At 37.3% G+C, this 24,342-nt stretch overlaps 1 protein-coding gene and 1 pseudogene across 3 annotated transcripts in view; one reads left to right on the top strand and one right to left on the bottom strand.

Moving 5' to 3' along the window:
- GRM8 (glutamate metabotropic receptor 8) overlaps window positions 1–24,342 on the bottom strand; it is a 775,007-nt gene that overhangs the window by 495,082 nt on the left and 255,583 nt on the right. The gene's annotated exons all lie outside the window — the stretch shown is intronic.
- LOC105747773 (ATP synthase F(0) complex subunit C2, mitochondrial-like) lies at window positions 11,086–12,276 on the top strand (annotated as a pseudogene).

The following is a 24,342-nucleotide window of genomic DNA, read 5'->3' as shown; positions in this document are numbered from 1 at the left end:
TATTTCATTTTCAGTAATGCTATTTCATTGTTACATACCTGATACCATTGACTGATTCACCAGTTATTTCCATTTATAACATGAGCATTACTGCTTTCTTAGCACAGTTATTTCTACAACTCATGCAATTAATGAATATTAATTGAATCTGAATTATTTTAAATATAGATCGTTATGAAGAGGAACTATTTGTACCAAATATGGTCCAAAACATGAACACTACCAATTAGTTTGCCAGAAGGCACTTATTAAGCTTTTATTTTGCTAATTAAACATCTCTGTCCCTTCCACGTAGAGACATCATCTAGATCAGTACTGCTCAATAGAAATACAATGCAAGTCACATATGTAATTTAAATTTTCTAGTAGCCACATTTAAAAAGGCAAAAAGAAACAAGTGAGATTAATTTCTATTATAACATTACTTAAAGCGTTAATATAAAGTACATGAATTTTATTTAACCCAGCATATCTGAAATATTATCAGTTCAATATGTAATCATATAAAAACCATTGAGATACGTTTTACATCATTTTGCATTAAGTCTTCAAAATCTGGTGTATATATTTACACTTACACTCAGTTCAGACTAGCACATTTCAAGTGTTTGGTGCCGCATGTGGCCAGTGGCTACTGCACTGGACAGCATGGGTCCAGATCAGTGGTTTTCAGCCTCACTGCTCACCTGGGGAGGGTCTATAAATTTTGATTCTTAGGTCACTCCCCAAACCAATTAACTCAGAATCTCTGGGAGTAAGACCCAAACATCAATATTTTTTAAAGCTCCCAGGCAATTGCAATGAGCAGCCAAAGTTGACAAGCACTTGTCAAAAACAGTATGGAGGAGGTTGAACATGAACTTTGTCATTTTGTTCATTTAAATGTCAGGGGGTGCGATGGTGCGTGACATCAAAAAGCTTATAACTTGTGTGAGACACACACACACACACACACACACACACACACACACCAACAAATATTCCCAATGCTGTGATAACCACGCAAATAAAAATGTAAAACAAAATATACAACAGGATAGTAGAGAGAGAATGAGCAATAATGCCTGATGAAAGGCTATTCCTCGTGTGTTGGCTGGTAGAGATTGGTAAATGTCATCACATTAGGAGTGGAGGGTATTTTTTTAATAGGGCGATAAGGAAGTTTCCGAAAGGCATTTTAGTTGGTGTCATAAAAGCCTCTTTCATCAGAACCTAACTAATTCAGATTTTATAATTTCTGAGAGACGTTGGGGCAGAATTACTTTTGCCCTACATCTGGGGAGAAAAAAAAAAAAAAGCTTTGCTGAGAAAAAGAAGATTTTAACAGATTATTTAAAACTCTCAATACATTATCTAAACAATTTTTAAAAACTGACATGTTCACAAGTGAAGCTCTCTGAATCTAAATTAGTTTACTGTGCTGTATTAAAACATCAAAGTTATTCAATTCTATTTTTAAAGAAAAGCATAGTATTTCAGATTTATTCCAATTGTATAAGCTTTTTGTGATATGAATACAAATGTTCTTGAATCTGTCCTTCCACTGTCGGATATGCTTCTTAGTAGGATACATTTTTGAGGTTTTCTACCGTATATTCTACTGTGGTTGCAAAATAAAAATATGCCTCCTGCACCCTACTTTAAGTTTTTTGTCTTTTTCTGACTAATATATCCTTATTTCTTTATCTGCTCAAAAATGAGCTCAGAATGTTTCTCCTTCCTGAAGCCCTCCCTGACTATACCCACATGACCCCTCCCTCTGTGTCATCTGATATGCTGTGGACAAGCTTCTCATTACACTTATGTATATCAACAAATAAGCACAAAACTGAGTGATTTTTTTCTTGAAAGATTGTGAGCTGCTTGAGGGCATTTCATGTCTTTTCAGTTTCTTATTTCCAGCCACCATCACTATGTGTGGCACTTAGCGCTCAAAAATATTGCTCAAGTTAGATTAAAACAGAGGAAATGGCACCTTGTGGAATCAAAGCAAGCGTCAAAATACTCAACATCTTTAGCCTCAACTTTTATATACATTACTATCTATAAAATAGATAACTAATAAGGACTTACTGTATAGCAGGGAACTCTACTCAATACTCTGTAATGACCTATATGGGAAAAGAATCTAAAAAAGTGTGGATATATGTATATGTATAACTAATTCACTTTGCTGTACAGCAGAAACTAACACAACATTTTAAATCAACTATACTCCAATAAAAATTTATAAGTAAATAAATAAATAAAATTAAAAAAAAGAATAATAGAAAAGATTTATGCACCAAGTAAGGAAGTACAGAGATTTCTTAAAGTTGTTTGTGATTATGTCACCTTAAAAGGAAAAGGAACCAACACAAGGTATCAGCTTGTGCCCTGAAAATTTTCCTACAAATAATATTATTACCTCCCCTTGAAAGAGAGAAACATATATCACGATTTCTACACTGAGGGTTTAGGGAGTGAACGTGTTTTGTTCTAATAGCGAAATAATTGGAGATACTATTGTACTGATCAGTATGACCCAGCCAGAATAGTTTTGATTTAGTAAACTTGTCTTCCTAAGTAAAACGAAGCTAATTGGACAGATAGAAATAATATTGCGCTGCCCAAGCCTCTCCCTAGACCTTCAGAAAAAAATAAGTCAATGAGAAATAGAATTACCTTTGAGAGCTACAACAAGAGTGACTCTGGTCTGCTCTGAAGGACAAGAGTCATGGGGCAGGGACAAGGGTGGGGACAGGGGGGAACACACATTGTTCAGACTGGGGCTGTTGGCTTTGCATTGTGATGTTCTAATGTCACTCGTACGGCCCAACCCTACCACCCCAATCTCCCCAGGGCAGAAAAAACTTACAGAGCCCTGGTCCCTAAGACTCCCTCACACTACATCTGCTTTTGGACTCACCTTATCCTGAGACACAGAAAACCTGGACCATCTTACATTGGGACCATGGTGAGATGAGTTTCTGGTAGTTATTAGCATTGCTTCATTTATTCACATATATTTATTTCATATATATGTGAAAAAATAACCCACATAATTCTGCAAATTCAGTGGATAACAGAATTTATCCACTGTGCCAGAATAAGAATTCCACAAGCTAAGGTTACCTGTGAACCTCTTAAATCCACCCTCCTTGGGAAAAAAACATACAGCAATTTCAGATGCATTACACAGGCCTTGCTTCTTCATTTTCATCTTTCTTTAGACTATCCTCTCCCTTTTGTCCCCAAATACAAATATGTCCCTAAAAATGCCTGAAAGCACTAAAATGTTCAATTACATAAAACAGAGAGCAGCCTTCACATTTTGAAACTTACAATATTTCATATACTATTTCTTTAATTCAATTTGTCAAATCTTAAATAGGTCCAAAATTCATATATTGTCCTAAAAAGCTGTGAGATAATAGTCTTCTCTTCAAAGAGAACAGTACTATTAATATACAACTGGTTAAGTTTAAACTAATAAATCATAATCAAGCAAAAGTAGGTCTTGAGGAATCTGCCTTAAGCCCCCATGACTTTAAATTTCCATATTCAGCACTTATAATAAATCCCATTTCAGGTGTGTGAAAATATAAATATTCATGCATAGTTAAATGTACACCTATAAATGCACAGGATACATATGCAGAAGTAAATGTGTTTTATGACTTCAGCTTATGAAGTGTCTTATAGACACATATTGGTCATGGAGAAACTACCACTTTAATATCCATTAGATGTAATCTATGAGTTTACCACTGTACCATCATCATAGTATAATGCCATAGTCTAAGATTTATCTATTAGGCAACTCAGAAGTGTGTAAATGCTCCAGAAATGAAAAGAAAATTGTGAAGCCATTAAATCATGGTCAATAAAGCATGTCTGTGTCAGTCATAGTCTGATCAATCCTCTAACTCCGTCAGGTTTTAGCTACAATGACTTCCAAACACATTTACCACTTTTGGGTCTTCCTTTGCATTCCTGTTATGAGTGACAAATCGCTTAGATTGGCTGACTGCTATTACAAGGCCAAGCAAACAGATACCAAAAAGGGGGCATTTCAGGATTTGGAACAAGACCCCGGACACTTTTGCCTTATTTATAAGGCACTAATCTGTGCTAATAAGTGTGTACAAGCCTATGCAGGCAGAGACAGGGCCTGCAGCTCACTGCAGCCAAACACCAGGTCTTCTCTGCTGAAGACCACTCATGCTTCTAAAATCTCCACTGCCAAGTTCCAAACGCTATGCTTTCCTCTTTTCCAATTATCCCTATCTTCATCCCCATACATGCCTATTAGAAAAAAACAATAAGACATCTACTTAGTTCAGTCATCTGGCAAATGCCACGGATAATACAGTACTGTGGGTCAAATAATGCATTCAAAAACAAATCAATTTAGTGGGAAAAGAACAATCAAATTGCTTATTTTGCAGCATACAGAGCAAAAACATTACAATTTGAATGTTGTGTTTTTCAAATAGCTGTACTGATGTTGGGTAGACATAAGCATATTCACCAGGCATCTCTGCACTTTGTCTCTTTGGTATATTATTTTTTAAACTGCCTTTTTTCCTTGGAATCAAATTTATTTATCCTTTTGGAATGCTTAATACCTTAATGTCAATCCATTTTTTTCACGAAAGCAAGTTCTTTGTTTTGCAGCTAAATTTTTTAGTCAGCTTTTGTTCAGAAACTGTTTATTTCTGACTGCATTACAAATGCTAGCTTTAACCAATCTATCAACCCAGGATAATATAAAGAGGGATCTTGTTAGTTCGTCCTTTCCTCTCAGGAACAAAGATACTGTATTCTGTAGTTTTGAAGAAAGGAAATAATAAGATTAGACTAAGATTTGAGAACAAGAGGAGGTCAGACCCAAGAAAGGTATGTGGTCCTTCTAAGAGCTTTCCCGTCTAATATGGGGAATTATAATCCATTCATGTTAAACGCTTTGACTACGCTCATTATGCAAAAAGCATTAGAGCCTAGTATATTTTGTTACCATAGTTCTGCCTACTGGGAACTATAATTAAAGCACATTTGAGCAAATGCAATTTTATTTGTTATTAAGCAACTAAAAGCTTAGTCAACCTTGCAAATATGGCACTATTTTAGGATTAAAATATGAGCCAGCCAGCTAGCTAATAAACTTTATTAGGTCCTGTCTTTATTAGCAATGGCTCCTATCCCTATTGTAGGAGACTCCTATGCTATATAACAATGTTTCTCAAACTTTAGGCTGCCTCAGAATAACCTGCAGGGCTTTTTAAAACACATTTCTGAGCTCCGCTTTCGGAGTTTCTTTACATCTGGGGTAGGGCCCTAAAATTTGCATTTCTAATATGCCCCTAGGGGATGCTGATGCTGCTGGTCTGCAGACCACACTTCAGGAACCACTGCTATATAATGTCATGGTTAGAGCTTTGGAGTCAGCCCACCTGGGCTCATATCCTGCTCTTCTACTCTTTATGTCCTTGGGCAGGTGACTTCATCTCTTAACCTCAGTTTCTTAATCCATTTAGTGGGGACAATAATACTTATCCAATAGGTTTGTTGTGGGAATAAAATGAGATGAAAATATGGACTGTGCTTAGCCCAGTGCCTGGCAGGGGAAAAATCAATGCATGGCAGTGATCAGTTTATTATTATTGTTAATTGGAGAAATAGGCCAAAGCTGGTACAGTGTATTTATAGCCAGCAGTGTGCATCGGACTCACCTGGAGAGCTTCTGTAAAATTAATGCAATACCTGCCCCCTCAAAGATTCTGATATAGTCCATATTTCATTAACTACTAAGATGCCATTGATTATAAGATGCACCATTATTTTAGAAAATTCTGCAATTATACCATGACTAAACTAATGAAAAGTGAGAGCAACCAGATTTCAGAAATGAGCAAACGTGAAAAAATGTGCATCTTGGAATTGATAAAATACAGTAGGTACAGATGTGAATTTAGGCTTGCTTCACAGATTATTGTGACGTGCAATTCTGGTTAAAAAACACTAACCTAGTCAGTGTGGCAGCTGCAAGGGGGACTCAAAGTTCAGATGCCTTGAAACTGAGAGCCCACAGGTTGGAAGCCCCATCCTTAGAACTACAACACAGCCTAATATCATAATCCACCACACAATTCCCTAGGCTGCTAATGAAACAAAAATATTTCATCTTGGTTTGATAGCATGCACCCTCTAAGCTTCTCCCACTGGATAGCATTTCCCCACATAATGAGAACAAATAAGTCCATTGATAGAGCCAATCAGATCAGGAAGTTGTCAGGCCAAGAGAGTTTTTCCTTCATAAACATGAACTCCAATGCTGAGATTTGAGGAGTACTTGGGGAGACTCTTAAGGGAAAAAACATGATTTACATTTGGGGGAGAAGGGAGGGTGGTGGAAGTCACATTACTGGGACTTGCCGTAGTAAATTTTTGTTTTCCATCTTGATTTTTAAACTGCAGTTTGTAAAGTGTTGCAAAAAAAAACTGATTTTGTATAACTGTTTTATCAATAGGTAATTGCAATTTCCCTTCACTCTAGGAATTTTGTGTGAAGGCAGGAGTAGCACATAACTTCCCTCAACTTTAATACTAATGCTCTCACCCACAGGAAGTGCATCTGTCTGTAATGCAACATAGAACAGGGCAATATCTTCTGACATTTTTATTTGGGAGCTCAAGATTTCTAATAACTTCAATAAACGGTCTCTGGTAGTCTCCATGCACATGAGTTAATTATAACGAGAAAATAAAATAATATTCATTTTAGCTTCTGAAAATTCTAAGAATGTAAATCTTCAATGAAATGTTGAAATAAAATCATAGCTGCATTTGCAATTTTCCAGCAATGAAAATTTCATTTGAACTCTTTCCTATCTTGTCACTACCCAGTTGCTCATTTAATGGATGGAATTGATAACAAATACTCAATGCAGATGGACAAACAAACATAAGATGTAAGTCAGAGTATCAAGAACATTTTTTGAAGGTTCAAATAGTGACAAACTATAGCAATGATAATTAAAATTTTAAAATACACTAGTATAGATGATTTTCTCATTTTCTCACTGTATTAGGCACACACACACACACACACACACAAACACAAACACAAACTACCAATGAAATCCATACTTCCGAAAAACTTTTTTTGTACCTTGGAAACCTCTTTTGTTCCTGGCTCATATTAAATTCCTTTCTATTGTTATATATTAAAGGTTTACAAAAATGATGTTTTTAAAACTGTGATGTTGAAAATTTTTCATGTTTCTAATTACAGAATAGGAAATACAAGATATCATGAAACTCTACAAAAATGTCTACATAATTTAAATGACTGCACATGTAGAATATAATTTAATATAAGACACAGTCACCTGAATAAGGACATCTTAGACACAGTCACACTGGTCATAGAGAATATCTGTCAACTTAAGTGAGGAGGAAGCAGCACTATCTTTATAGAAAATTCATTCCTATTTTACTATAGAGGACAGTATTTGTTCAATTGATTCTGTCTTTCACGGTTGGGTTGCACAATGAATGCAACCCCACCCCTATTTTCCAAAGAAAAAGACAAAGACTGGTCTTGTAATTCTTCAATCCCATCTATCACTGTAACATCCAACTCACTCATTTGCATACACCTTTCCACAAGGGTTTATCTTTATTAAAGAATTCTCTATGTACTTTATCTATTTTGACCAAAACATGCATAAACTTCCTAAATTTTCATGATATCAGTGTATATGATGATTTTAAGTATTTTCAGTTCTTTGGAAGACAAGAAAAATCTTAAGAAATAAGCATTAGCAGAGTTTTGAAGATTCTGATTTGTTTTAACAAAAACATCAATTAGTTCAAGTCCTTTGCTGATCAGAAAGTAGTGGATCTCACTTGACGGTCAAAGCATTTTGATCTTATGTTTTGCACTCCCATAAAATGCCTTGCCATTTCTAATAATAATCTGAATGTTCAACTTTTTCCAATATCCTTCTCTCAGTCTTGTATGTCTGCTAGGGAATCAAAAGGTTTTGCTTGCCTAAGAAGAAATGTGCTAAAGAGAGGATGACACAACAATTTCAGGAGGGAAGAATAACAGACAAATCCCTTTCCTTCTTTGGTATAAGTCTTGGGATTATAGAAAATGTAGAGACCAAGCACACATCACCTTCAGAGAGACCTTTAGAAGATCTTTCAACTTATCCTTGTGGACAAAATGGAGTAAGGAGAAGCTGAGTGCATGAATATTAGGGCAGATTAGTAACAGCTTCAACAGCTATACCCAGAGGGTGCTAATTAATAGAGTAACATCCACCTGGTTCTAGGTTTCCAACATCATAGGATTCTTTCCTGGGTTCCATTTGCTTCAACATTTTACATTCTCGTCAATGTCCTGGATGAGACTAGAGAGGATATCATAACATTTGTAGACCGGCCAGTGACCATGTTGGATGACTGAATCAGGATCAAGAAAGAAGCTGACATGTTAGAAACAAGGGCTAAATCCAATAAGATGAAAAGTAATAGACATAAATGTAAAATGAGGTGATTAAGTCCAAAGGGACAATTGTTTTGTACAGACTGGACAGTAGCAATGGCTTAGAAACAATCCATGCAGCTAAGGCTTAGAGATTTTAGTCTATAGAAAGGTTAATATGAATCAACAGTAAACAGAACGTTTGTTGAATGAATGAATAAGTGTAGTATAGAATAATAGGAGGGATGAAGAAAGAAGGGAAGAGGAGGGAAGGAGAAAGGAGAGGAGGAAAAGAGGGAGAAGAGAGAATCTATATGAAAAGAAGAAAAACTCCATTTGTCTCTGTGCAGTCCAGACCATCCTAGACGTACTGCAGTATAAGTATGGATGGACAAACTGGGTACACTCAGGAGTGATCCGCGATGGTGTCAAATCAGCACCATTCAAGGAATTCTTGAAGGAATCAGGCATCTTTAGCCTTGGAGACCTGATAATCATGCTTAAATGTCCTAAGGACTTTCATGGGAAAAAGAATTGGAGGTGTTGTTGTTTGGACCCAATAGTTACAAATAAGATAAAGAATGGAAGGCACAAAGCAGCAGAATTAGATTCTGTACTAATATCTCAGTGTCAAAGTTCTCCAAGGATGGAGCTACTGGCCACTCTCTCCAGGATGTACTGGAGCCCTGACTGGAAGATCCTTGGCAGAGCTTTTGCAAAATTAATTCAAGCATCAGATAGGTGATAGGACTAGATAATCTCTGGAAGTCCCTCCCAGCCCCAATATTCCAATATTCAAACATTTTCTTGTGGTGCAAATTAAGTTCTTGCAAAAGATTTTCTCCAATAAAAACAATGAAAACAAATGGTTAGCCTGGAGACGGGAACCAAGCCTTCAGGAAATCCTAAGAGAACCACGTGTTTGCTCTCTAGAGAACTGATTATCTCCTTCCCCAGGAATGTATTAATATCTCTTTGTCCTCTTCTATACCGGCTGACTCTGGGAATTTGCGCACAGCATGCTTTATCTTGCTAAATATAATAGTCCATCTAGCATTCTTTCTTTGTGCGAAATCCCTATTCACTTTCATAAATTACATGAATGGATGTGAAGTGTACTTTCCTTTATTCAATAGAGACTATTCCCAAAAGCAGCCCGAAACATGCCAAACATCTGCTCCTACACACAGTTCAATACATGATATTGATATGTATTATTACTGGGTGAATTCTGAATACAAGGCCAATTTAACACACTCCTGAACAACTCCCTCTTCCTCCCATGGCCCAGTCACAGAAAGCTCAAGGAAATCAGAATAATTCTAATATTTGCCCAAGCAAGCTACAACTAAGCAGGTAAATCTGCTAAAACAAAAACCACAGTAGACCATTCCAAAATCTAACATAAATTAGATAAGTATAAGTATGACAAATGTTTCTCTAATTTAATAAATATTTTTACATATATAAGTACTTTTTACTCTCTGCTATACTTTAATATTCAAAGATGTTGCTTTTCCAAACTGTGAGTTCCTGGGTGTTCGAGCGCTTGTTATGAGTTTTTCATATATGCCTAGTCCATGTTTTAATGATTGAATGCAATTATTGTTGATCGTGTTACAACGAAAGTGACCAAAATCCCTAAATCTTGAATTCATTCTAGTCATCTACAGAGATCTCTCTCACAGACAGTGAATTTCCTAACAGACATGTTCATAAAGACACTCAGAGTAAACACAACTTTATTACCACGGAGGGCTTTGGCCCCAAATACCTCTCTGGTCTCCTTTCCTGGTGAAGTGACCTGGGACCTCATGTGAGTTTGGCAGACTCTTTCTGTCCCTTGGGCTACAGATTAATTTTTAAAAATAGCCCTAGAAGCTGACCCTTGATTCCTTCACAAGTCCCAGTCTGATTCTAGTTCCTGACAAAGCCACTGCTCTCACACAGATTACATCTGCCCAGAGGAGGCAGGTTTTCCTAATGAGTGAAGTCTTTCTATACACCTGTGTTGTCCAATGCAGCCACTAGCCACATAGCGCTATTTAAATTTAATTTTAAGTAAATTAAAGTTAAAATTCAGTTCCTTGGTGTACTAGCCACATTTCAACTGCTGAATAGCCACATGTGGCCAGTGACTAGGATGCCATTTTGTTCTTGACTTTGGCCAACTTTCTTCTTGGAGTTGGACAGACTCATCCCCTGCTAAAGATCAGAGTGTGAAACTGTTTACTCATTTCTTCATTCAACACATATCTATCAGTTTCTTTTCTAGCTGCTGGATATATCACCATGAACAAAACAGATATGTACCTGCTCTCATGGAGCTGTCATTCTAGTGGAAAAACCAACAATAACAGGTAAACAGCTAATGGAAAAGATTATTTAAGTTAATGATTTTTTTCTTTCTTTTTTTGGCCACGCCCCACACAGCATGTTGGATCTTATTATGGTTCCCCAATCAGGGATCGAACCCCTGCAGTGGAAGCACGGAGTCTTAACCACTGGACCGCCAGTGAACTCCCTAAGTTTTGAATTTTAATGCTAGTGTATCTCCCTTTCAGCCCCATGGCAACAAGGAATTTTTGTTTCATTCAAGTGGGCCCATCCCTACAGTCGCCAGCCTGCTCTCCCTTGACAGTCTTCATAGGGCAAACACTGATGGTTTTAGGATTTCCTTGAATCTACTGTTTTTTTGTTCAGTCTCCTTTTTTCTTTAGAATTTCTACCGACAGCTTTTTTTTTTTTTTTTCATCTTAAGACTTCTGATTTCAAAGCTTTATTTAACTTTGTCCCTTCTTGAGGAAAAAGAGCTTGTTGTGTTCCCATCATGAATCAAGATTTTTTTCATAAAGAAAGATACCATTACAAAAATACTTGAAACTAATTATTTTAAATTATCAAAATAACCATTTTCCACAGTACTGTTTACTATTTTTTCTGCCTTTTTCTCATTTAACTGTCTACCCACAGTTAATTCTGTATGCTTTATTCCATCATCAAGGGTTCTCCAGGCTTTATAGTTTCAGTGATCACATTTTTAGGTGTGGCTAGTCTTAACTATTTCTATTCCCAAATAGTACAGCAAAAACTACTAGACATTCCCTCCTGGAAGACCTCCACCTCCAGCTTCTTCACCTTGTCATTAGATCTTCAGACTGCCTCTTGAACTAAAATCTTTATTCTATTCCCAGTGGGCTATACCATCTAGGCTGTCACTACTCACACCTGGATTACTAAAGCAACCTCCCCAAAAGGTTTAACGTCTCAATTTCTCTTCCTTCCAATTGATCATGTACACTAAATCATGGTTAATTTTAAAACAGTCTGTCATTGCCCCTCTCTGTCTTCTCTGCCCTGGGAGCAGCTCTTGCCACTTCCCCACCCCCAGAAAACATATGCTTGCCCCAACTTCATCTCCATCCCCTCACTGGTCAGGATCACGTCTCAGCTGCTGAGCCAACCACTCTCTGAGGTGGTGCTGACAGATGAGAGCCTCAGTAGCTTGGCAGCCCCATGCCCCCTGACCTTACTTATCCCTAGCAGCAGCTTCCAAAATGGCGCCATTGCAAGGAACATTGACACAGCAGCCAAGTTCATTGAGGTTGGAGCTGCCATGGTCAGAGGGGTTGGCTCTGGGGCTAGGATTAGGACTGTGTTTGGGAGCCTCATCATTGATTATGCCAGGAATCCTCTGAAGCAACAGTTCTGCTCTTAATGCCATTCTGGGCTTTGCCCTCTTGGAGACCATGGGGGTCTTTTGCCTGATGATGATCTTTCTCATCCTCTTTGCCATGTGAAAGAGCTATCTCCGTCTCCCAGCGTTCTTTCTTCCACATCTCATCTGCTCTGTATGTTCCTTTCCTTGTATCTTCCCAAGCAGGCCAGGAAAAGTGTTTGACTCAAGGTTTGACAGAGGGAAGACAAATAAATACTGTTTGAATAAGAAAAATTATAGCTTGTCATTACCCTACCTACGAACCCACCTTGGCACCCTAATATCCCTAATATCATAGAATCAGATTTCTTTTTCATGAACTTATTGCTTTGAAAAAATAATGCTAAAACTGAATAATTCTATTATTAAAGTGACCTTTTCAGTTACACATATTATAAATAACCTATTTGGTCTCTGAAAATGATTTTGGATTTTTCAGGCTGCTATACCACTGGCTCCTATGACTTATTATGTACCTGCATATGTCTCCTCATTTTATCTAGTTAAAACTTTTCTAATTATCTTCCTCCCAAGTTTCCACCAAACTCTTCTTCCACAGAGCACACGCGCGTGCGTGCACGCACACACACACACACACACGAGGGAAGGAAGAAAAAAAGCTTCTAGAGATAATTTACTGAGTTCACTGACATAAATGGGAGTTTTAAGAAGCACAAGCAAACTATTTCAGCCAATTGTATATACCTTTCCCATTTCCTTTACACGCATTTGAAGCCTACACTATGTCTTTTTCCATAGGATCCAAAGCTCAGTAGCTTGAATTAATTACAGACTGACATTCTACAGGCAACTTTTGGTTCAACATCCACAAACTAAAATCAGCCCAGCCTTTGAACACAGGATCTAGCAGTGATTAATAATTTCACCACTGGCCAGGAGGATAACAAATAAAAAGAGCAAACTCATTACTTTATTGTGATTTCAAACCTAAATGTTTATCTTCTATGTATTTTACATGCCCAAAGAACATGACTGCAATTTGAGTTTATTAGTAATTGAAGCAGAACTAATGAAAGATTCTTTATTGGAATGTTCTAGTTACCTTTTCAAAAATATCTATGTCCTTTTTCATGAAGATTAGATGTATAAAAGAAAGTTCAAGTCTCTTTTATTATTATCATAACTTGCTCTAGCAATCGAGGGAAAGGAAATTTATCTTTCTGTCATATTTTATTGCAGTTAAATTAATTCTTGTAGTTGTATTATGTCTCTAATACAGGTTAACTGATGCTTAAAGTAACTAAAGTCCAACATTTTTTCCTTCTTTTTCATAATTAGTTTCTACTATCATAAATATACTAGACTCTGAGAAACTCAGTAGACTTTTTTTTTACATTTTTTTGGATGCAAACCACTTTTAAAGTCTTTATTGAATTCATTACAATATTGCTTCTGTTTTAGGTTTTTTGGGTTTTTTTTTTTTTTTTTTGGCTGTGAGGCATGTGGGATCTTAGCTCCCCGACCAGGGATCGAACCCACACCCCCTGCATTGGAAGGCAAAGTCTTAACCACTGGACCACCAGGGAAGTCCATCTGTAGACTTTTATATTTGTTACTTTTATATTTTTCAAGATCCCTTGAAAAATATTCAAAATTATTAACATACATACATGTAATACAATATACATTAATATGCATAAGCAATTTCACTAGATGAGATCATAGCCAATCAATGTTTAACGCACTTCTCAATACCATTTTATAGGACCTTCAGGCTACCAGAATTAATTTCATTGACTTGGAAGAGTACAGAAGACATAGGTTATATCACAGGTCACAGGCAAATAATTGTGCTTAAACCCTTCCGTATTTCTATGGCAATATTTACTTAACAGACACATATGGTACTTGCTATGTTCGAAGCCTTTTATATATGTTAATCCATTTAATCCTCCTAACAACCTTATGAGTTAGGTAGTATCATGATCTCCATTTTACAGACAGAGAAACTGCAGCATAAACAGGTTAGGGCTCTTGCCCAAGTCCACAGAGCTAATAAATGGTAAATTCAGAATGCAAACCTAGAAATCTGGCTCCAGAGTCTGAGCTCTTCAGCACTCTGCTAGGCTGCCTCTCCATCTTCAAAACTATTTCCATATTTGGAATCTAATTTCAATATTAAGAATATTAAAGCTTTGAATTTTGTGAAAAAAGTATAACATTTTCGCTTTCATATCTGAAATCATTTTGTGGCTGCTCCCACACAGGCACCCAAGGTCTCCCTGCTCCCCAACACACCGGCCCAGGTGCCCTCTTGCTGTGCACCATCCAGCTCTGTGCCTTCTCCTATAGCAGATCCTAACACAATTTCTGCATATTAAATGCCAAGTTCTTTAAGGGCAGGGAGTACATCTTTTCACAGGTACATCTCGAACATGCACCTGTGCAGATAAAACATCGTTATAAATCGTCCAGCAGCCAAAGAGTTAAATAACCTTCTGATCAAGTTCTGACACCTGTCATAAATAGATTTCTTCTCTACCCACGGGAGTAGACACCCATTCCACTTTTTTAAATTAGAAGTGTGTGGAAATAGGCTTGGGATTTGAAGGAAATGATACTGCAGAAAAACAGGTAAATGAATGGTCCACTTTCCTCTTGGCATAGAGCTTTCAAAATGTGCTTGGCATAGAGCTTTCAAAATGTGAAAGACACTGAAGTCCCTAATTTGAAGAAGTGGCAGCCCAGCGGCACTGAGCTTTTCAAGCTGAAAGCCGAGGAATATATACCAAGCTACTATAACAAAACACTTCCATCAAAACCTCACAGCAAGCGAACAACCGCCAGCCAGCACATTGCTCTGCACAAGAAATGACGTTATGTCATTTTGTGCAAAGGACATCAAAACAACTTGTCAGTTTAACAGAGGATTTAGATACACCAGGAGAAGACTTTCGCATATCACTTTAAGCATTCCTAGGAAAACTGCTATAGAAGCTCTTAAGGCACAATAATTTGAACCTAACTAGACTTATTAACCAACACAAACCATAACTTTTCTAAAATGTCTATTTCTTTATAAGCGTAAGGATTTGTTAGAAGAGTCCTACTAACTCTTAGAAAATAAAGTTCTGCAGAGAAATGGTGATTTATTTGCTTTCATCCAGGAACATTCACTCGTCAAGTTGTTAATTATGTACCTATTAGTGCCAGGCACTCTATTGAGTGTACTTATAGGAATCATTTTTCTGCCAATAAAACCGTATTTTTAAATTGGGTTAGTAATTTCCAGATACTTTGTCAAATTTAACAACAGTAGATAGTGAGTTCTTCGTATTCATGGGACGAAAGCAGCATTTTAACTGACGTACATAAATCTACATTTTATCTTGAATGGCAGGAACATATGTAGGTATGCGTCAGCTCACACATGTAGCTGGACTGTTCTGATTAACTGTCCATTTTGCATTTTTGCCTAATTTGATCACTCAGTTCACTGAAACAGCCAAATTGCCTTTGGCATTTAAATAGGATTGGCTGTAGGTCCATAAAATAAGAGAGCTGAATGGGCATTGGAAGACCGGCCCCCCTGGACCACAAGCTCCTGAGTATAAGAATCGTGATTTCTATGGCTCTGGGGCTGGATGTATTTCCCAGCACAGACCAGACATTGATATATGATTTTTTAAATAAAGGACCCCACATAACCTCTTTCAAGCCTATAAAATTATATCCCATTAATAAAAATTTCCAGAGGTACCAGACATTAAGATGGTCACTTGGTCATTACCTTATAATATTAAACCTACCTAGATGCAGAGATCATACTTAGGCTCTTAAAGCAAAATGATTTGAAACTAACTAGATTAATTCACCAAGACAAGCTATAACTTTACTAACAGCTGCTCATTTCAGTGAGTTTTCCTTCATTCTCTTAACTTTTCATCCCTGATACCGTTTCATTTTGGGTTTTGGTTTTTTACTTTTTTGTTATCTTTTGGGGTACTCTAATTATTAAGTTAGAAGTTAACAAAATAATAAATTATAACTCTGCTTCTTGGTTACCAGCTTAAATTCTCTCAACAGTGCATGATTATTCAAGCTTATCTCCTTTTCATAACGTTGATAATATTATAATATGAAATGTGCACCTCTCATCATGGTGTCCTGTACCCTTTCTACTATAATGAATGTTTGCCTTATCTCCCAACTAAACCGTAAGCTAGAGCAGGGTCCAGGTTCGCGTCCCTCTTTCTTGCCATCCCCACACCCTGACAGGATACACATGACTGTATCCACTACAGGGGCATGTTGGGGAAAGATAATACAGTACTGCAAAAATGGGGCAAGGAGGTGGCAGAGAAGAGTATCCCAAAGCTCTCTGATGGAAAATTGAATGAAAACTTCTAAGAGAAGTGAAATATTCTCTTTCACTCTCCCTCTTTTAATCACCACTTTTAAAACTTACACATAATCAAATTCCACTACAACCTGACAGCAACGACATTATGAAATATTTATTGTGTCAGGCACTCTTTGGCCAACCAAAGAGCAATTTCCGGGCCCCAGTCACCTTTTGCTTACTTTCCCTGCTTTTCTTGCAGCCGAGGATGCCCATGTGACACAATTCTGGCTGGCACTGCCACTTCCCCATTCTTCCTGTCTTGGACATATGATGTCTGGGCCTGCATTGTGCATTTTGCATTTTGCAACCATGAAGCAAAAACATGTGAAAACGAAAAACCAACTTGTTGGGAACAGTGAAACCGAGGATAAAATAGCATTATTGAGCAATGCAAGCAAACCAATGCAAGTAATCTCCTTCTTTCAGAACACTCGATGTGAGGAAAAGACTTTTTGCTTGTGTAAGCCACTGCTACAGCCAAATGCCTTCCAACTCAGACATTGATTAAGACAGTTACGGTTTAAATCCTGATTTTACCTTTTACTAACTATGACTTTGGGCAAATTACTAAACGTCTCTAAGTTCAGTTTCTCATCCGTGAAATGGACATAAGTGTAATTGCCATTAGAGAATTTTTGTGAATTATTGTGAGAAATATGAAATAATCCACGTAAAGTAATTAGCAGAACTTTAATATTACTCTCAAATGTTAAAGGTACATACTAATATTAAAATATAAAGACACAGGAATGTTTTTAAAGTAAATGTGTCTTTTTTCCCAAAAAATTGCATATAAAAAAATTAAATATTTAGGGTGGTAGAGAATTCAATGTTTTATAAAATAATTCTCACTGTATCTTTTAGGTCAAGACATCTACAATTAGCATTAATACACTCATGTGTGATTACATTAGGTGGTACTATAATCACTATGATTAAAATGTTTTTGTTCTGGTTATTGCCACAGAAAAATAAACTACTTCCACAAGCATAAGGATAGACTGAAATGGCTCACAGTGACCCCCAACTTTTTTTTTCTTGAATTTTTGAATTTTATTTAACTGATTTTTTTATACTTCAGGTTCTTATTAGTCATCAATTTTATACACATCACTGTATACATGTCAATCCCAATCACCCAATTCATCACACCACCACCACCACCCCCCCACGGCTTTCCCCCCTTCATGTCCATACGTTTGTTCTCTACATCTGTGTCTCAACTTCTGCCCTGAAAACCAGTACATCTGTACCATTTTTCTAGGTTAAACATATATGCGTTACAATGTGATATTGTCTGTCTCTTTCTGACTTACTTCACTCTGTATGACAGTCTCTAGATCCATACACATCTCAACAAATGACCCAATTTCATTCCTTTTTATGGCTGAGTAATATTCCACTGTATATATGTACCACATCTTCTTTATCCATCTGTCTGTCGATGGGCATTTAGGTTGTTTCCATGACCTGGCTATTGTAAATAGTGATGCAATGAACACTGGGGTGCATGTGTCTTTTTGAATTATGGTATTCTCTGGGTATATGCCCAGTAGTTGGATTACTGGATCATAGGGTAGTTCTTTTTTTAGTTTTTTAAGGACCCTCCATAGTGTTCTCCATAATGGCTGTTATCAGTTTACATTCCCACCAACAGTGCAAGAGGGTTCCCTTTTCTCCACACCCTCTCTAGCATTAATTGTGTAGATTTTCTGATGATGCCCATTCTAACCGGTGTGAGGTGATACCTCATTGTAGTTTTGATTTTCATTTCTCTAATAATTAGTGAGGTTGAGCAGCCTTTCATGTGCTTCTAGGCCATCTGTATGTCTTCTTTGCAGAAATGTCTGTTTAGGTCTTCTGCCCATTTTTGGATTGGGTTGTTTGTTTTTTTGATATTGAGCTGCATGAGCTGTTTATATATTTTGGAGATTAATCCTTTGTCTGCTGATTCATTTGCAAATATTTTCTCCCATTCTGAGGGTTGCCTTTTCATCTTGTTTATGGTTTCCTTTGCTGTGCAAAAGCTTTGAAGTTTCATTAGGTCCCATTTGTTTATTTTTGTTTTTATTTCCATTACTCTACGAGGTGGATCAAAAAAGATCTTGCTGTGATTTATGTCAAAGAGTGTTCTTCCTATGTTTTCCTCTAAGACTTATAGAGTGTCCGGTCTTACATTCAGGTCTTTAATCCATTTTGAGTTTATTTTTGTGTTATGTTGTTAGGGAATGTTCTAATTTCATTCTTTTACATGTAGCTGTCCAGTTTTCCCAGCACCACTTATTGAAGAGACTGTCTTTTCTCCATTGTATATCCTTGCCTCCTTTGTCATAGATTAGGTGACCATAGGTGTGTGGGTTTATCTCTGGGCTTTCTATCCTATTCCATTGATCTGTGTTTCTGTTTTTGTGCCAGTACCATATTGTCTTGATTACTACAGCTTTGTAGTATAGTCTGAAGTCAGGGTGTCTGATTCCTCCAGCCCCGTTTTTTTTCCTCAATACTGCTTTGGCTATTCGGGGTCTTTTGTGCCTTCATAGAAATTTTAAGATTTTTTATTCTAGTTCTGTAAAAAATGCCATTGGTAATTTGATAGGGATTGCATTGAATCTGTAGATTGCTCTGGGTAGTATAGTCATTTTCACAATATTGATTCTTCCAATCCAAGAACATGGTATATCTCTCCATCTGTTGGTATCACCTTTAATTTCTTTCATCAGTGTCTTATAGTTTTCTGCATACAGGTCTTTTGTCTCCCTAGGTAGGTTTATTCCTAGGTATTTTATTCTTTTTGTTGCAATGGTAAATGGCAGTGTTTCCTTAATTTCTCTTTCAGATTTCTCATCATTAGTGTATAGCAATGCAAGAGATTTCTGTGCATTAATTTTGTATCCTGCTACTTTACCAGAGTCATTGATTAGCTCTAGTAGTTTTCTGGTGGCATCTTTAGGATTCTCTATGTATAGTATCATGTCATCCACAAACAGTGACAGTTTTACTTCTTCTTTTCCGATTTGTATGCCTTTTATTTCTTTTTCTTCTCTGATTGCCGTGGCTAGGACTTCCAAAACTATGTTGAATAATAGTGGTGAGAATGGACATCCTTGTCTCATTCCTGATCTTAGAGGAAATGCTTTCAGTTTTTCACCATTGAGAATGATGTTTGCTGTGGGTTTGTCGTATATAGCCTTTATTATGTTGAGGTAGGTTCCCTCTATGCCCACTTTCTGGAGAGTTTTTATAATAAGCTGGTGTTGAATTTTGTCAAAAGCTTTTTCTGCATCTATTGAGATGATCATATGGTTTTTATTCTTCAATTTGTTAATATGGTGTATCACATTGATTGATTTGAGTATACTGAAGAAACCTTGCATCCCTGGGATAAATCCCACTTCATCATGGTGTATGATCCCTTGAATGTGTTGTTGGATTCTGTTTGCTAGTATTTTGTTGAGGATTTTTGCATCTATATTCATCAGTGACATTTGTCTGTAATTTTCTTTTTTTGTAGTATCTTTGTCTGGTTTTGGTATCAGGGTGATGGTGGCCTCATAGAATGAGTTTGGGAGTGTTCCTTCCTCTGCAATTTTTTGGAAGAGTTTGAGAAGGAGGGGTGTTAGCTCTTCTCTAAATATTTGATAGAATTCACCTGTGAAGCCATCTGGTCCTGGACTTTTGTTTGTTGGAAGATTTTAAATCACAGTTTCAATTTCATTACTTGTGATTGGTTTGTTCATATTTTCTATTTCTTCCTGCTTCAGTCTTGGAAGGTTATACCTTTCTAAGAATTTGTCCATTTCTTCCAGGTTGTCCATTTTATTGGCAAAGAGTTGCTGGTAGTAGTCTCTTAGGATGCTTTGTATTTCTGCAGTGTCTGTTGTAACTTCTCCTTTTTCATTTCTGCTTTTATTGATTTGAGTCCTCTTCCTCTTTTTCTTGATGAGTCTGGCTAAGTGTTTATCAGTTTTGTTTATCTTCTCAAAGAACCAGCTTTTAGTTTTATTGGCCTTTGCTATTGTTTTCTTTGTTTCTATTTCATTTATTTCTGCTCTGATCTTTATGATTTCTTTCCTTCTGCTAACTTTGGTTTTTGTTTGTTCTTCTTTCTCTAGTTCCTTTAGGTGTAAGGTTAGATTGTTTATTTGAGATTTTTCTTGTTTCTTGAGGTAGGCTTGTATAGTTATAAACTTCCCTCTTAGAACTACTTTTGCTGCATCCCATAGGTTTTGGATCATCGTGTTTTCATTGTCATAGGTCTCTAGGTATTTTTTGATTTCCTCTTTGATTTCTTTAGTGATCTCTTGGTTATTTAGTAATGTATTATTTAGCTTCCAAGTGTTCGTGTTTTTTACGTTTTTTTCCCTGTAGTTCATTTCTAATCTCATAGTGTTATGGTGAGAAGAGATGCTTGATATGATTTCAGTTTTCTTAAATTTACTGAGGCTTGACTTATGACCCAAGATGTGATCTATCCTGGAGAATATCCCATGTGCACTTGAGAAGAAAATGTAATCTGCTGTTTTTGGATGGACTGTCCCATAAATATCAATTAAATCTATCTGGTCTACTGTGTCATTTAAAGCTTCTGTTTCCTTATTAATTTTCTGTTTGGATGATCTGTCCATTGGTGTAAGTGAAGTGTTAAAGTCCTCCACTATTATTGTGTTGCTGTTGATTTCCTCTTTTATAGCTGTTAGCAGTTGCCTTATGTATGGAGGTGCTCCTATGTTGGGTGCATATATATTTATAATTGTTATATCTTCTTCTTGGATTGATCCCTCGATCATTATGTAGTGTCCTTCCTTGTCTCTTGTAACATTCTTTATTTTAAAGTCTATTTTATCTGAGATGAGTATTGCTACTCCAGCTTTCTTTTGATTTCCATTTGCATGGAATATCTTTTTCCATCACCTCACTTTCAGTCTGTATGTGTCTCTAGGTCTGAAGTGGGTCTCTTGTAGACAGGATATATATGGGTCTTGTTTTTGTACTCACTCAGCAAGCCTGTGTCTTTTGGTTGGAGCATTTAATCAATTCACGTTTAAGGTAATTATCGATATGTATGTTCCTATGACCATTTTCTTAATTGTTTTGGGTTTGTTTTTGTAGCTCCTTTTCTTCTCTTGTGTTTCCCACTTAGAGAAGTTCCTTTAGCATTCATTGTAGAGCTGGTATGGTGGTGCTGAATTCTCTTAGCTTTTACTTGTCTGTAAAGCTTTTGATTTCTCCATCGAATCTGAAAGAGATCCTTGCTGGGTAGAGTAATCTTGGTTGTAGGTTCTTCCCTTTCATCACTTTAAGTATATCATGCCACTGCCTTCTGTCTTGTAGAGTTTCTGCTGAGAAATCAGCTGTTAACCTTATGGGAGTTCCCTTGTATGTTATTTGTCGTTCTTCCCTTGCTGCTTTCAATAATTTTTCTTTGTCTTTAATTTTTGCCAATTTGATTACTATGTGTCTCGGCGTGTTTCTCCTTGGGTTTATCCTGTATGGGACTCACTGCGCTTCCTGGACTTGGGTGGCTATTGCCTTTCCCATTTTAGGGGAGTTTTCAACTGTAATCTCTTCAAATATTTTCTCGGGTCCTTTTTCTCTCTCTTCTCCTTCTGGGACTCCTATAATGCGAATGTTTTTGCATTTAATGTTGTCCCAGAGGTCTCTTAGGCTGCCTTCATTTCTTTTCATTCTTTTCTCTTTATTCTGTTCCACAGCAGTGAATTCCACCATTCTGTCTTCCAGGTCACTTATTCGTTCTTCTGCTTCAGTTATTCTGCTATTGATTCCTTCTAGTGTAGTTTTCATTTCAGTTATTGTATTGTTCATCTCTGTTTGTTTGTTCTTTAATTCTTCTATGTCTTTGTTAAACATTTCTTGCATCTTCTCGATCTTTCCCTCCATTCTTTTTCCGAGGTCCTGGATCATCTTCACTATCATTATTCTGAATTCTTTTTCTGTAAGGTTGCCTATCTCCACTTCATTTAGTTGTTTTTCTGGGGTTTTCTCTTGTTCCTTCATCTGGTACATAGCTCTCTGCCTTTTCATCTTGTCTCTCTTTCTGTGAATGTGGTGTTTGTTCCACAGGCTGCAGGATGGTAGTTCTTCTTGCTTCTGCTGTCTGCCCTTTGGTGGATGAGGCTATCTAAGAGGCTTGTGCAAGTTTCCTGATGGGAGGGACTGGTGGTGGGTAGAGCTGGCTGTTGCTCTGGTGGGCAGAGCTCAGTAAAACTTTAATCTGCTTGACTGCTGATGGGTGGGGCTGGGTTGCCTCCCTGTTGGTTGTTTGTCCTTAGGCAACCCAACACTGGAACCTACCTGGGCTCTTTGGTGGAGCTAATGGCAGACTCCAGGAGGGCTCATGCCAAGGAGTACTTCCCAGAACTTCTTCTGCCAGTGTCCTTGTCCCCACGGTGAGCCACAGCCACCTCCTGCCTCTGCAGGAGACCCTCCAACACTAGCAGGTAGGTCTGGTTCGGTCTCCCCCAGGGTCACTGTTCCTTCCCCTGGCTCCAGATGCACACACTACTTTGTATGTGCCCTCCAAGAGTGGAGTCTCTGTTTCCCCCAGTCCTGTCAGAGTCATGCAATGAAATCCTACTAGCCTTCAAAGTCTGATTCTCTAGGAATTCCTCCTCCCATTGCCGGACCCCCAGGTCAGGAAGCCTGACATGGGGCTCAGAACCTTCACTCCAGTGGGCGGACTTCTGTGGTATAAGTGTTCTCCAGTCTGTGAGTCACCCACCCAGCAGTTATGGGATTTGATTTTACTGTGATTGTGCCCCTCCTACCATCTCCTTGTGGCTTCTCCTTTGTCTTTGGATGTGGGGTATCTTTTCTGGTGAGTTCCAGTGTCTTCCTGTTGATGACTGTCCAGTAGCTAGCTGTGATTCTGGTGTTCTCACAAGAGGGAGTGAGAGCACATCCTTCTACTGTGCCATCTTGGTTCAGGCACCCCCAACTTTCTTTTCCCACCTCACCCAGAAACCTGAGTCATTGTGAATCTTTAGTGTTTCATTTATTAGGTTATTTTCAGGATATTCAACCATTTCTCTTGGATCACTGAAGAAAACAACAGGTCTCTGGGTTTTGTTTTCCTTTGTTTTAGTCACAAGCATTTCAGTTTCACTTCAACGAGATCATCACTCCCAATGTTTCTCTTTGGAAGCTTATCTCACAAGGCTAATAAAAGATAGTGTTCCTAAGCCTAGAGACTTTCCATTTATAGCTTTCCATTAAGCTACTTAAAGGTAGATATTATTCCAATTAAATATTTAAAAGGTAGGTCCTTTTATGAAGTAGCTTTTTTATTAATTTAAAAAGAGATAATTATTTAAACTTCTAAATACTTTCTAATAGGATTTCAAATGACCTGCAACAAAAGACATAAATAGATTAAGATGAAAATAAATCAAAACATACCAAAGCACTGGAAAAGTGGGTGCAAATATAAAAGTCATCATTGATGTGATTATGCACAAAATTTAGCTCTGAGCTTCCATGAGACTAAGGGGAAAATGGAAATATAGTTGATTAAGCAATTTCTCATGACTATATATAGCAGATCTGTAATACTTTTATATACTAATTCCAAGTGTGGTCTTGGTACTAAATTCCATTAGGAATTTATCTTATGCACCCTACTTCAAGGAAAATCAAGTTTCATAGTACATAGTGTTTTCATCCATAGGGTTCAGTAGCTGCTTTGAACGTCAATAAAATTCAATAGGGGCTTCCCTGGTGGTGCAGTGGTTGAGAGTCCGCCTGCCAATGCAGGGGACACGGGTT

The sequence above is a fragment of the Orcinus orca genome, chromosome 9 (assembly GCF_937001465.1).
Source record: "Orcinus orca chromosome 9, mOrcOrc1.1, whole genome shotgun sequence".
Taxonomy (NCBI): domain Eukaryota; kingdom Metazoa; phylum Chordata; class Mammalia; order Artiodactyla; family Delphinidae; genus Orcinus; species Orcinus orca.
Note: the sequence above shows the minus strand (reverse complement) of the source record. Positions and strands in the feature narration are given on the sequence as shown.